This window comes from Anser cygnoides, chromosome 5, assembly GCF_040182565.1.
Source record: "Anser cygnoides isolate HZ-2024a breed goose chromosome 5, Taihu_goose_T2T_genome, whole genome shotgun sequence".
Classification (NCBI taxonomy): domain Eukaryota; kingdom Metazoa; phylum Chordata; class Aves; order Anseriformes; family Anatidae; genus Anser; species Anser cygnoides.
The window spans coordinates 13924122-13938164 of record NC_089877.1 but is presented as its reverse complement, the minus strand read 5'-3'; the positions used below and the strand labels follow the sequence as shown (position 1 = coordinate 13938164).

The following is a 14043-nucleotide window of genomic DNA, read 5'->3' as shown; positions in this document are numbered from 1 at the left end:
CAGACACCTGAGCATGAGGATAGACAGATACAACTTCACTTGCTCCCACAGACCCCCACACCTTTATAGGTGAGCTTACTACTGGCATAAGCCTGACCAGGTGCTTAAATTAAGGACAAAGCCTATTAAAGAGAGAGGGAAGAAAAAGCCCCCTCAATGTGCTGTTTGAGCATAGGGGTGGTTTTACTCGAGGTTAACTCTGCTCAGAAGGAGATGCTGGGGTGCTGCCACCTTCCAGAAGGACAGGTAGGAACGTGGCCCCAAGGACTGGCTCTAAATGCATTTCCAGATACTGCCCCAACAATTCTGACACAAAATGCATCCTCAGCAAACAACTGTCCTTACAGCTCTTCTAGCGAGAGGAAGGAGCCTCAGCAAGGCCAGGTTTATGAGACGGTTTGCAGGCCAGGGCTAGCCTGGTATCGCTGAAGACAGCTGCAGAAATGGGGGTGCCGAGACCGCGTGAACCTCCAAAACCCCAGTGCGGTGTTAGTCACCCCTTTCACTTCCACCTCGTCCTCTCTGTTCTGCCCCAGCACCTGCACACTGAGCACCTTCCCTGGCCAGCCCACAACACAGCTGCAGCCCTCAGTTTCGCTCTGCTGGCCCGCAGTGCCCCGCTGCTGGCACGGAGGTGGCACGGCGGCGGCGGGCGCCCCTCCAAGGTGCGTGAAGGAGGCAAAGGGCCCGTGTTCGCCCGTTGTGTGGCCACAGCTTCATGTGCTGCTTCTTTGGAAGGGTGAGGGACCACCCGACCTTCCCTTGCCTTAGGGTTGGCTTGGCTGGTGTGGTTTTGCTGCCTTTTAGATGAGGATTTAAAGAGGACCACGGTATTATTGCTACTAGATGGCCCTGTTACTGTTATTTCTGTTGGGCCGAGGTGGGATCCCGGTGGGCTAGTTATTCCAACACCACGAACAAAGACCCGGTGCTGCGAGCTCGATGCCTGCCGCACAGAAGTGCGAAGCCGGGGAAGCAACGCACTGACAGCGGGCAGCAGAGCCAGCAGCCGCCCCAGCACCTCTCCGCCCCCGCTGGGGCAAGCAGGCTGAAAAGGGCTGAGTGGGGCTCGGACGGGGAACGCTGCGGCCCTGCTGGTGTTTACAGGGCTCGCCGGGGCAGCAAAATGCCCGGTGTTCAGCGGGTCGCGGGGCTGGGGCCGCTGCGTGCAGGGCCTCGGCCTTCGCCTGGCACAGGGGCGGGCAGGGGGCCGGGGGGCCCGCCCCGGGGCCGGCTGAGCGCAGCCGCCGGCTCCGCCCCGCGGGGTAGGGAGCCCGGCCGGGGACGCGGCGCCGGAGGGAGGCAGGGAGGGAAGGAAGGAGGCAGCGCAGCGCCCAGCCCAGCCCAGCTGAGCCCAGCCCAGCCCAGCCGAGCCCAGCAGGTAGGTGCGCGGGGCGGCCCGGCCCGGCGGGGGGCGAGGGCCGCGGCCCCTCCGCGGGGCTCCGTGGCCGGCCGAGCCCCCCCCTCCCCGTCCCCCGGCCGCTTCCCGGGGGCTTTCCGCAGGGCAGGGCCGGGCTTCCCGGGGCTTCCCGGCTGGGCCTGGCCGGGAGCGGTGTGGCCCCGGGGGCTCGGCGTGTCCCCGTCCCGTTGGGGCAGCCGCGGGGGGCCGTGCGCGCTCCGGAGCGTGGCAGCCCCGCCGGGTGTGCTTTCGCGTGAAATGGAGCTCACGGTACGGAAAAAAAAAAAAACAAAACCACTGCCGTGGAACCGAAATGTTGGCTTCTGCCTTCCTGAACTGCACAGAGCTCGCTCGGGATGGAGTGTTCCCGGGGCTTGGACCGGCTCTGGTGTTTCCATCTCCTGCGTGAGCTCAGAGCTTGAAACTTGTGCTGGAGGAAACCCTGCCGGTCGCGCCTCGGGCTCTGGTGCTCGCTGGCTGTCCGAGAAGCGCGGGGCAGAGGCGTGTGGCCAGGGTCCCGCAGTCCGAACGCCTGTCCCCGTGCCACAAAACCTGCTCTGAACGCCCAGACCCAGAGAGAGGCACCCGGTGCGAGGAGCCATCTCGGGGGCTGCGTACCTGCATGCGACACAGAGCAGGACGCGAGCTGGGGACTTGGGGAAAGCTCTCCCCGCGGGAGATCTCCGTCCTTCCCCGCTGAAGCTCCTCCCGTAAGAGGATTTATCAGCTTTAATGATGCGGCTCATCTGGACTCTCTTCATTCCTGTTGTTGTCTCTGTTTTGGCTCTCAAGGGACAGACAGGTGTAGTGTGACCTGCGGCTGCGTGCTGGTGCGGGAGATGCTCCAGCAAGGCCTTTCTGCAGCCCTGTAGGGCTTTCTTGCTTCTGTTACCTGAGCCATCCCCTGCCTACAAGCCCCGTTAAGTGTGTGTGTGGAGGGATCATATGAAATTCCTCTTCTGGCTGTAGCTAAGGAAAGGTTTTACCCCACTCCTGCATCTCCCTGTCCTTGCCTCAGCACAAAGGTTGCCAGGGGCCCTCTGGGGCTGCGAGCATCCATCCAACAGATGTTTGACTTGGAAAGGCATCTGTGGAAGTTTTTCAGACCTGGTAACCCCAGGCTCCAAGGCACTTTCCAGCCCAAGCCATAGCAGTGGTCTTTGGTGTCTGGTGGGATTGCAGGAAGCATCCAGCAGGGGTGAAGGCTGCTGCTGCGAGGACCTCAGGCACTGATGGTCCAGGACCTGTTACGGGAAATCCAAAGTGGCAGTGTGAGGTGGAGCAAGTCCGGTGCTATACAAGGTAGTCAGCATTGGTCTGCTTGAGTGCTGCCTGAGGCATGGCAGCTGTTGCAGTCGTTATTTAAGAAGCTCTGTCTTCTTCTGGCCTGGATGTTGACCCAAAGAGGGGCTAAAATGAAGGAAAGGTGAAGAATTACAGGCCGTTTCTTGGCACGAAAGAAAAATAACACGGGAAGCGAGGCCAGCAGTTCCTGGATGAGCAGTCAGCTGTGGCAGAGCCTGTTTGCTGCCCAGCTCCGTGCTCTGCTGAAAATTCCCTGGAGTATCAGGGCTGAGAAACGCCGAGGTGGTTAACGGCTGACTCGCACCTCCGCAGGGTGATAAGTGAAGCGCCGGGAACTGCATGCTGGAGATTGCTTAAATCATTGCTTGCACGCGCTGACAGATTCAGAGCTAGCGAATTTCCTGGAAGACAGATGAGGCATTGCTGTGGGCAGCTCTGCAAGAGGGACTGGTCTGCGGGCGATAGCAGAGGAAGGGAATAAAACCCAAGCCTGTTGAGATGGGTGGGGACAGAGCCACGCTCCGGTGGGGTCTTGTCTCTGTAATCGAGCATGCACACAGCAGAGCCAGGGAAGCTGGGCTGCTCGGTGCTCATCCAAGGTAAATACAGGGGAAAGGAGGGAAGGAAACTAAGCCAAAGGCAGGCTTTCTCCTGGGGGAAGAGGCACGCACGTGGGCTGTCTGGTTCTAGTTCTTTTCTCTCCTTGGTGGAGCTCCAGAACTGGGACACCACCAATTAAAAGCGAGTCGAATCAAAGCGTGGTGCATGTACTCGATTTCTGACACTTGCTGCAGAGGTAAGTGGCCTGCCTGTCTTTAAGGAGCTCAGCAGCTCTGCTGTGCCATCGGGAGTGTTGTAAATAGCAAATACCACTAGTCCTTTGCCTAAGGACGCTGCTGGGCTGCTGTTTTAGTTTCCCTGCAGCGCAGCAAACAGGTGCATAACAAAGGGCCTTTTACTCATTACTGCAAAGTTGTTGCCCAGCTGCAACAGACTGCTGATCTCTTGCAGTACGGTGATAATCCTGTGGCCATGTGTACCGGAGAAATGCTGAACTGGAAAGAGCTATAAACGTTAGGATATCCAGCAGCCCAGAGATTTGAAGTTATATAATGCAGAGTTCCCCTCACAGGCAAAAATAATCCCACTGAAGTCAGGGGGAAGAGTCTCCTGAGCAAGCAAAGGGAAGGTTGAGACTTTGGAGCAGCAGCTCTGCACCTTCCTACAGCTTGAATCCATCCTCCTTGTCCCTTCGGCTGCCCAGTAGTGGCCCTGGAGGTGATTTGGGAACGGGGAGGGAGAGCACTGGTGCGCTGTGAGGTAGTCCTGCCTGCTGGCAGCAAAGGAGCCTGTTTCCCAGGCTTGCCCTAGAGAAGGGGTTTGTGGTCACCAGATATGGCTGTGTCCTCTACCAGCACAAAGGCCGCTGCTGTCATCCCATAATATAAGAATATGTAAATCCTGAGCACCCGGAGCCAGCCTGTCTCCTGTGATGGATGAGTAGCAATTTGGTTGGAAGTCAATTGTGAAGCCTAACTTAACGAGAGGAGCTCTGCTGCTGCATAAAATGGCTGAATGCTGCCTTTCAGGCATTCACGTTAGTCCTTTCCAGGACATTCCTGTAGCTTTTATAGCACTTCAGTTTCTGGGTTGCTAGGTACTCTAGTCTTAGGCAAAAATATCCATGTTGGGAATGTTTTACGCCCTACCTTATTTTTTCTGATTTCTCCCTGGTCCAGCAACTGGCTTTGCATTGCTTGGAACACGAGGGCTCTGCAATGTGTGTGATCAGAAATTGAATGGGGAGGGGGTTTTCTGTGCTCAGTGATGTCAGTATCGAGTACGTATTGGGACTTTGGTCCCTTGAGCTGATGTGCCTGCGTTTGAAACGTGTCATGCGATCTGCTCTGCTCATCTCCGTCCCGCTTGTGATCAAGCAATCTGTAGGCTCCTCTTCACGTCAGAGGATGCTGTGCTGGCAGGACGCCGTCCCTGATGCTGTGGGTATAACTTCCCATCGGGTCTGAGGCTTGTTTCGTGCTGGCAGTGTGGCGCAACCGGGGCATCCTAAGTGCCGTGGAGCTGGTCATGTGTCGGCGTGGACTGGGTCACTGGCAGTGAGTCAGTCGTGAGCGGCTGTGCTGGAGCAGCCTCAGCTTCCCAGCGTGATTTACTGAGCAGGCTGTCTCCTGTCCTCTCAGTCCCTTTCTGTTGGCTTTGATCGCTGAGCTAGGCCCCTCTTTGTACAGAAGCATGGATCCAGAATACTGACAGGCTGAGGAACGGGGCAGGCCAGCACAGCTCAGTTCCCCCCTGCTGTTGCCTTGAGTTTTGCACTGACCAAGCCGAGACAGCAAATGCTTTACAGCGTCTACACCATGCTCAAAGGGCAGGCAGTAATTCTGATTATGCTCATTTCTGAAGTCTCTCTGGGAAAAACCAACCAGACAAAAAGGGACTGCCTTTGAGGTACCTTCCCAGCAGCTGGAGAAGCTGCCGAGCTCTTTGCATTCAGGCTCCTTTCTAATGCAGGCTTTGCAGAGATACCACACGCGGAATAACTAAAGAGCCCTCCGATTTGTGCGGTAAATCCGTGTATTCCCTCAGGAAGCTCTTTTAATTAGAGAAGATCTCTGCTCAGAAGCTGCTGTGCAGAACAGCTCGCCGAACCAGCAGCTGCCTGCAGACCGTGGTGCTGAGGAGAAGCCCTGGTGGTGGAGCACGTGAAGCAAAGTGATGATGCTCCTGCAAGGCTTTGCTGCTCCTCTCTAGGAGCTGGGGCTTCCCAGAGCCGCTGCCGAGAAGAGGAAGAGGAGAGGGGTCCGCTCCTGCCTGCCCTAGGGACCCGGCACGTCAGAGCTTCCTCTCGCGCAGTGCTCCCCGGGGCGAGGTGCTTTGACTCACAGCTTCCTGGAGCGGAGCTGGGGGGACTGAAACGCTGCTGCCGAAAGTACCTGGGGATTTCTGTATGTTCGAAGTGGCATCAAACTGGCGGCTGCCTTGGCACAAGAGGCTATTTCAAGGGAGGGCTATTTCGAGGAAAGGCAAGCGGCTTTAATGCCCGAGACCTCAAAAGCTCCTTTGATACCGCGGTTCTGTTTGTGGTTTCGGAGGCTGATCGTTGCTGCATTCATTCCCAGCCCGTCGTGTCGCAGCTTCGGAGCCTCCAGGGGAGGCTAGCCTGGGTTGTCACGGCAGTGGTTTACACTCGATCGTGTTGTAAAGCAGTCAGTTCCTGCTTCATGTCAGTTCCAGAGAGATGGGAAGCTTCCCATCCAGCCCAGCTGGCGGCTACGAGCAAGACCTAGCAGACTATATACAACTCGATGCTGTGCACCCGGTGTTGTCCCATGGGAATCTAAACAGTTGCTCCATGTTTGCTCAGAAAAGAGAGGACTTTTGCCACGGGGTGTTTGCTGTCAGGAGAAAGAGCCTGCAGAGAGGTGACCGTGTGCTTGCCCAGCATCTCGCTGGAGAGCTCCATCTGCGTGGGCTGCATCCTGCAGTAGGTCATTTTCCTCCTGGCTACGGAGGAGACCACTTGCTGTAACTTGGTGTTGTTACTAAGTTTGGCTTGATAAATATTGCAGAATTAACGTGAAGTGGAGATGTTTGCCTTCAGGGAGTGGGCTGCGGGGGAAAGAATGCAAAATGGTGGGACAGAAAAAAAAATTATAAATAAATAACTGTCTTCAGCTCTATTAAAAAGTAATGTTAGCCTGAATCGTAGTTTGCTGATTAAAGACAAAAAAAGAGCCTTGCTTTTTTCCTCCCTCAAAAGTGGGATCATTTATCTCTGCATTGAGACTTAGTTGATGCTTGTGAATTCACTGGTTATTCTGGATGAAAATTCATTCTTTTTTAAAAAAAAAATACTTCCAAACTGTTATTTTCCATCTCTTCTAGCTTTGTTCCATCAAATAGTCTTCCAAAATACTTATGCTCTAAATTTAGAGAAGAAGACCCTTTCTAGCAAGCACTAGAGGCCACCCAGCCTCCCCTGGTTCTGGTTCAGCCCAGCCTGTGTTCCAGGCTGCTGCAAGCAGAGCACCGTGCATAAATCCCCCAGGACAGCAGGGAGGCCCCTCCTTTTCCCAGAACAGGCCCAGCTCTCGAAGCCTTGCTGTCTATTTTAACTGCCAAATTCCTGGGGAACTTATCCCATATGTCTGCTCCTCTTGGCTTGAGGCAGCCCTGTCCATAGCCTATGCATGCAGTGCTTCGGAGAGTGGATTGGTTTTTATCTTTTTTTCTCCTGCTTGGTGTTCGGTGGAGGAGTGATCCTAACTGCAGGCGGCAGGTCTGAAACTGAGTAATGTTCTCACGTGGCTCCAGATAAGCCTGCCGTGACCGCCTGCCTGGTAACCCAGCACTAAGCCAGGGAGCAAGGCACCTGTGTGCACCCTTGTGTGCAGTGCCCTCTGCCTCTGCTTCCAGGGCCACCTCCGTCCGAGTGAAACTGAAAGCCTTGGAGCCTCTCTTCCAGCTGGTCGAGCCTCGTCCAGAGGCAGTCTGTGTCTGCTGCTACTCCTTGTTGTGGCATTTCACCTCATGAAAGGCTTAGGCTAGGAATGAAGCTGCTCTGCTGCAGCCTCTGTAAATGTAACCTCTTCCAGTGCTGCCCTTTGCTGCGAAATGCTTCTTTCTGTTCCAGTTTATTCCTCCTGTAGGAAGGGCTTGGAGCGAGGAGACAAATCCGCAAAGGTGGAGGGGAGAAGTGCTAGGCAGCGCTGCAGTACGTTTTGGAGACTGCAGGAGCTCCTGCTGGGACCCGCAAGAAATTGCTTCTGAGCAGCATCCTCAGAGCAATCGGATCAGCGAGTGGTTTGGCTGTTGTGGCCGGGTGCTGCCAGTTACAAACCTGAAACAGGGATCTTGGAGGGGGGGTGGAATGTGGTTGCAGGTGGATATTTTTTATTAGAAGGGAACAACTCAAAACATCTGTGCTCTAAACTCTCGTACTTCAGGGCTCTTCTTGCCCTTTACCCTCTCTGAACCCTTGTTTCGGAAGGAAGGTCTGCTTGAGACAAGAAGGGTCTCTCCAGCGTGAGCTTTTTTAATAGTACTGCCTTTCCCTTTTCATTCGTGCCCGCTGGTAGTGTCAAGCAGTGTCTGCGGCCTGAAACTCAGGATGTTGCGAAATGTTTGTCCTCCTCCAGCTGTGACAGCAGTGCTCCATGGGGTGTAGGTCTGGGTCCGTGTCAATGCGGCTTCGGGGCAGCCTGACAGGGATGCCAGGGCATCCGGCGGGCAGCCCCAGCCATCCTCAGGCCCTGCTGAGGAGGAATGGTTGTTACAGACGTCCAGCTACGGTCTTCTGTGCGACGTTCATGCGTAACGGTGCCAATGTCCTCAATATCCTAGCGTGAGAGCAGGGAGGTTGAGCAGCTGTAGGCATGCAGGCGGCTGGTAAACGGGGAGGGTGCTGCACTTAGCAGATGGTGTATTTGTCAAAAACAAGGTTCCTGAGATCACAGATAGCAAGGAGCTTGTTTCTGGGCACGAGCCAGAAGGTGCAGCCCTTTGTGGGCTGAGGCACTTCTGTGCCAGCAGGACTTGTGCCGCTTCCCAGCCGTGCTGGACCTGCCGTAGTCCTCCAGCTCTGCGTGGTCTGTGGGGTGAAGGGTTAACGCTGCGGGTTCTTGGGATCAGCGCCTTGTTGTCAGCAGAGGATCTGATGCAAAGCATGTGATATGATTAGACTAATAGCCTGTCTCATCCTCGTTGGAGAAAGCTGACTTAAGTCTAAAGCTCCACAGATCATTCAGAATAACAAGCCAGAGGACTCTCCTGTTTGCTCTGCCGTGGTTTATTTGTTGTTCTTCTTCCTTTCTGCCACTGCGAGATCACGTGGATGGGCCCTCGGGGGAGACTGCTGGTGCCAGGAGATCTGCAGCCCCCCGGGGAGCTGGTTGTGCCCAGCAGCGTGGGACCTGCACGCTCTGGAGAGCGCTCGGTTAACCTGGCAGGGCGTCCGCGTTCCTCCCGACGCTCCGGCCCGGGAAGCACGAGGGAGTGCTCGTCCTCCTACGTTCCCCTGGGCAGGAGATGTATGGTGCTTGGCTTCCAGCGGCCTCTGGCTCCAGCTGAGGACTGAACTCTTGGAAACCCTGCTATTGCTGGGAAGGGCGGTGGACGAGCACAGCTAGGGTTAGCTTCCTTCCCGTCGGGGTGCCGGTGCCCTGGCTCTGCTCTGCCCCCTCCGCCGGTCTGCGGAGATGGATGCAGCCGGTGGGGAGCTAGGGAGGGTTTTGTCTTCCCTTCTAGACAAGCTGTGCAGCTGGCAAAAGCTTCCTATCTCTAAAGTAAAGCCTCTCCCTCCACACCTTTACTACAGCCTCACTAATTCCTGGAAGGAACCCCAGAGGATAGGAGACCTCATTTCCCAGTTGAGGCAGATGCCTGTAGCTTTTTAGAAGTATGTTTGGCACGGGCGTGCTGAATTTAAACACCCTCTAGTTATCTGCCCTAACATCTGAGAAAATGGAAGTGACTGAGAACCAGTTTGTTTAGAAAGGGAACTTAACAGTAAAAGTCCTTGACTTTGACCTCTTGCATCTTATGGTAGGAGGAGGCAAAGATAAAAATCAGTTTTACTACCTGGCTCTTAACTGCAGACTCAGGGAATCTCTCTCTTAAGCTGGAGAAAAGCTCACATGAAGGCTGTCTCCTCACCCACAGAAGTGCTTGTGCCACGGAGCCTGAGTGATCTGGGCAGGCAGGAAAGGCTGCCGGGTCTCAAGAAGGTATCTCCAAGCCAAGTGGTGTTGGGAGGCGTTGTGCAACCTCTCAGGTGAGTCCTGCTGGCCTCCGAGGAGCTGCTTGCACGAGGAGAGAGGCTTGGGAGCCTGTCCCGTGTCCATACTTACACGGGGGTTTCCAGGTCTGATACCAACAGCAGGTGCTTGGTGGTCCCTGGGCCCACCGGCCCCGCTGGTGGACTCGTGGGCTTTGTTCCTCCACGGGGAGGCCGTGGGGCACGGCAGTGCTGGGGGCACTGCCTGTGGCGTCTGCTGCAGAGGGCGAGTTTACAGCATAACAGCTGCCAGTGAGAGAACAAAGCTGAACTGGCTTCTCTTCTGGAGCCATTAAAAAGCCGGCATGGTCGAGTGACGGAGCTGCCCGACCAGTTTCCTGAAATGCCTGTTTTTTTCACTGTGCTGCGCGCTGTTTGTAGTCACTGTGGAGACCTCCTCCTGGCCTCTACCTGCAGTGCTTGCTGTACAAACAACAATCTGGTACGCAGTAAGCAGGAAGCAAAAAAAAAAAGAAAAAAAATTCCACTGAACTACTTTTGGCTTTTTCTACTGTCTGCTATTTCTGGTAAGTTTTGTGTTGTTTTTTTTTTGAGGGGGGGTTGGCAGGGGAAGAACCAAAAGAGTTCTGGGATAGGTTGTACGTTTTTTCCCCTTTTTTTGGCAGACCAGTATCTTTGGTCTTGCTGAATGGAAAGATTTGCTTAAATTGGAGAAATGGAGTGTCCTGCAAATATTGTCATGCTGTGTGAGCATGACTGTATAGACTGAAAATAGCAAAGAACTTTCCCCATTTCCAAGTTGTAGGGACTGAAGACGTACTTAAATGTTGGCTTTCAAACGGAAGTGCGAAGTCCAGATGTCCTTAAAATCTGACTGCATCCCTTGCAAACATGCAGAGATGTAAATGGGTGCTTCTAAAACCTGCTTTGCTCTTTGATACCAAAATGTGGGTTAGTTTCTTTTTAGTATGTGACAGTAGTTTATAAATATCTAATCACTTCCTCTCATGCATCAGAAGTGTATTTCTAAAATACGTATTTCCGTTTTCCAAAATGCACAATGTGTTTGCTGTTGCAAAACGTGCTGAAAAACCTTCGTGATTATTGACAGTCCTGAGGGTGCTTTCTAATCTAGGATCTCACAGGATGATACTGTCAGATTATTGAACATAACAGTGTAGTAACTCCAGAAATGAAGCAGAAAAAGCTTCATGTCTTATCTGGTACACTGGGGGAAAAATCTAGTTCAGCAGTGTAAGTTGATAAAAGTTGATTCCTGAGAAATCTGGCCTTTGAGTGACATTGCCAACTCTTCTTGCTCCAGTCTGTCCCCCTCTTACTCTGGGGTTAGCAAGCATGCAAGGACTGCGTGCATGCCTGAGCCTCTGACGACGTGCAAAGGTCTTGCTCGTGTTGTGAGGCAGGTACGGTGACACCCTGCTCAGCGAGCGCTAGCGAGATCAAAGTCTGCTGGCTGCAGCAGTTACAGGCTGATACAGCTACGCTGCTATCTCCCCGTGCTGAGCCCTCATCACAATTTCCTCTAGCTTTAAAGGCAATCGTTTCCACTTCAGAAGCGACTAGCTCTAGAGTAGATGTAATGACAGAGTTTCTTCCGCATAACTTTTTTCCCCCTCCTGTTTCCAAAGCTTGTATTACTCAGAAATACAGGTTTTTTGCTTTGCCCTGATGCTTTTATTAGAAACTGTAACTGACACGGTGACATTACCACGTGCATAGATCTGCACCCACAAAAGTGGCCTGTTTGAGGTGGCAACCTTAATTAGCAGCCGTAATTTTTAGAGTCCAGCTTCTCCCTCAAACCTTTCTGCTGGAACTCAAGAAGAGACACCTCTTGGAAAATCTGCACCGTGAACATGATCATGTTTACGCTTTCAAGGTCACTACACTGCTGGTATTATCTCAGTGAGCCTGAAGAAAAGTTCATTGAATTCAGACCCGGATATTTTATTGGCTCAGCAGTTATTTGCTCACGGGAGACAAGCTGTACTTCCCAGGTGTGCTAAAAGTCCAAGACCTTTGAGTTTTAATGTCAACGAGATGAACTCCATTGTATATTCTTTGTATGTTACCGGAACCGTGCCCTCGGGGCAATGTTGTACCTGGTTACTGAGAGGCTTAGCAACTCATTGTTCATTAACCCGTCTGTTGTGTGAAGCTGTCAGGGCTCTCCTGCCAGTGACCAGGAGCCCTTCTGACTGCCAAGAGCTCATTCCTTACCTTGGTGGCTAGACAAACGTTCCCAGCAGCTGGGATCAGTCGGGCGAGGGCTCAAAATCCAGCGGCGGGTGGGCTGTCTCCTCCCCTGCCGTGGCAGATCCTGGCCCCCAGGGGTGCCCCTCTCCAGGTCCCCTGGGAGCAGGGGCAGCCGTGTTGTGAGCAGCTCCTGATCCTGGCCGGCTTCTGTCCCCTGGTAGGCCACTGAGCTGGTTTCTGGGGTAGGGAATCCTGCAAAAAGATTTTGACCTCCCTCCTAACCTGGTAAAAGCTGGTAGCAGCATATCCTATGGGTCGTGCCTTTGTTTTGTGTCCCCTGGGGTGGTTAGAGCCTGAGAGGTGGTAGTGGGGGAGCAGCTGGCTGAAGTGCAAAGAAACAACCTGCAATTTCTTTGTGGTCATTCCCTTCTCTTAAGGGAGAGATTCGAGGGGAGAGGGACCAGCACCTTCCAGGCCAGGCACGTGCATTCAAACGTGAACCCTCTTCTGCCCGGCTTGGCGCGTCGGGGCTGACTGTGCTCTCTGGGAGCCTGCGGGAACTTTGGACTTGTTTGCAAATGTGCTGAGGTGATTTCCACAAGCTCATCTACTCTGGCTTGCGTTAGGGTTGTTCCCGCTTGTCTCCTCTTTCGCTACTCTGGTAAATGAGCCCCATGTTTGTGCTGCGCGGTAACTTGGCGGCTGAGGTGTCTGAGATGCCAGAACTCCTCAGGAAGCGACCCGCGCTGAGGAGCGAGGGTGGTGCCGCAGTCGGGAGCTGTGCTCTCACGGCAGGGCCGCATGGCGCAGGCACGTACCGCGCTGCCCCCAGCCAAGTATCGCAGACTTCAGCGGGCACCACGCACGCGGCGCCGGCTAGGTAGAGGCTGCGCAGGATCTAGTTCACGACAGCAGCGCTGCAGTTGGAGCAGCTCAGCCTCTCTGCACCTCCACTAATGTGGTTATAACATCCGCATGCTCGCTCCCTCCTGCCTGGCCGCATGGTCGTGGGTGCTGCTCGCCACGGCCGCTTCCTGAGAGAAAGGGGCTGGGGGCGCCGCTCTGGGGGCTCCTCTCACAGAAGGAGCTGCTCCCCGAGCCCTGGTGGCACGCCTGTGCAGCTGCTGGCAAAGCCGGAGCCTGCCTGCCCCTCCTCACGGATCCTGGATTTCGTGCTCCACGTACCAGCTTCGCTGTCATCGTTCTCGCTGGGAGGATGACAGGCCTGAGAGCTGGAGGTGGCGAGGTGGCAGGATGCCATCTCTTGGTGCTGGTTAGCCTGTTCAGGCTCGTCTTGTGCCCCGCCTGTGGGAAACCCCAGGGGCCTGGGTCCCCTAATGCCTCCCTGCTGCTGTTAGCCCTCCCTCCACGTCCTGGGGCTGAAGCCTGGCTAAGACAGACCTAGGATTCGGCTACGCCAAAGCGAACCAGGTCATGTCAGCAACCAGGATTTTACTGCAGTAGTGCCTCAAAATGGTGAGCAGCTAGACGGGCATAAGCAGTCCTGAATACCTTTACAGGATGGGGCACGAGGCACCGAGAGAAACGCCACTGTGTAAGTTGACCGTATGGTCTGTTATGAAATCCTCTGCAGAGCTGCCGTCAGTCTAGAGAATGACATGGAAAGTTGGAGGCGTGTCAGCAGGATTGTTGAAAAGCCTGGGTGGGACCGCTTAGTAAAGAAAGGATGTAGTGAAAGCATGTACAAATTCAAATGGTTAAAGCAGTTGGGGTGGAGAGGAAAAGAAGGAAACAAACGACCGTGGACAAACAATTGAATTAAAAAGTTGCGGACGTTGTACATTAAACCTTTGCACGCCTTTCTGCAGGATGTTAAGGCTCAAAAGTTATCCAACTTCTAGAGGTGAATGGTCAGCTCTGACTGCCATAGTGCACGGACAGCTTTTTTTTTTTTTTTAGAGTTTTTTTTTTAAGGATAACAGAAGAATTGAAAAATGTAATATTTTGGTATGTGGAACCCTGAGGTATGCTGAAAGCTCAGAGAAAAAAAAAAACACTAAAAACCTGTTTTGCTTCTGGCTTGAACTGTCATTTGAATTATTTCTTTATGGCCAGAAGCTATGAAAGAGGTATATCTCCCTGTGGCGAGAGTGGTGCATAATGCTGCAATGCACATTTGGTTTTTGGGTTTTTAATAAAATATTAAAGCTAGCGTGCCTTACACAAATAGCTGGGAGTAGATGAGCCTTGAAAGCAAATCTTTTACTCTGTCACCTCAGGCATGGCTTCTTCCCCAGCAGCTCTTTTCAACTCGTATGACAATGTAATTATCTTAGATAACTATTGTAATGATCCTAATAGTTCTGGAAATCTGTTTTCCTGACTAATCAGAATAGCACGGGGC

General features: G+C 53.7%; 1 protein-coding gene across 3 annotated transcripts in view; it reads left to right on the top strand.

Moving 5' to 3' along the window:
- Positions 1-221: 221 nt before the first annotated feature.
- The window catches only part of CD82 (CD82 molecule), a 35661-nt gene continuing 21839 nt past the window's right edge, over positions 222-14043 (top strand). The window contains exon 1 of one of the 3 annotated variants that reach the window (XM_066997234.1): positions 222-246. The gene's annotated coding sequence lies outside the window, so the exon portion shown is untranslated. Of the gene's footprint in view, positions 247-1241; positions 1382-9369; positions 9498-14043 lie in introns of those variants that run through there. The other 2 variants (XM_048055154.2, XM_066997235.1) reach the window with 2 other exon arrangements.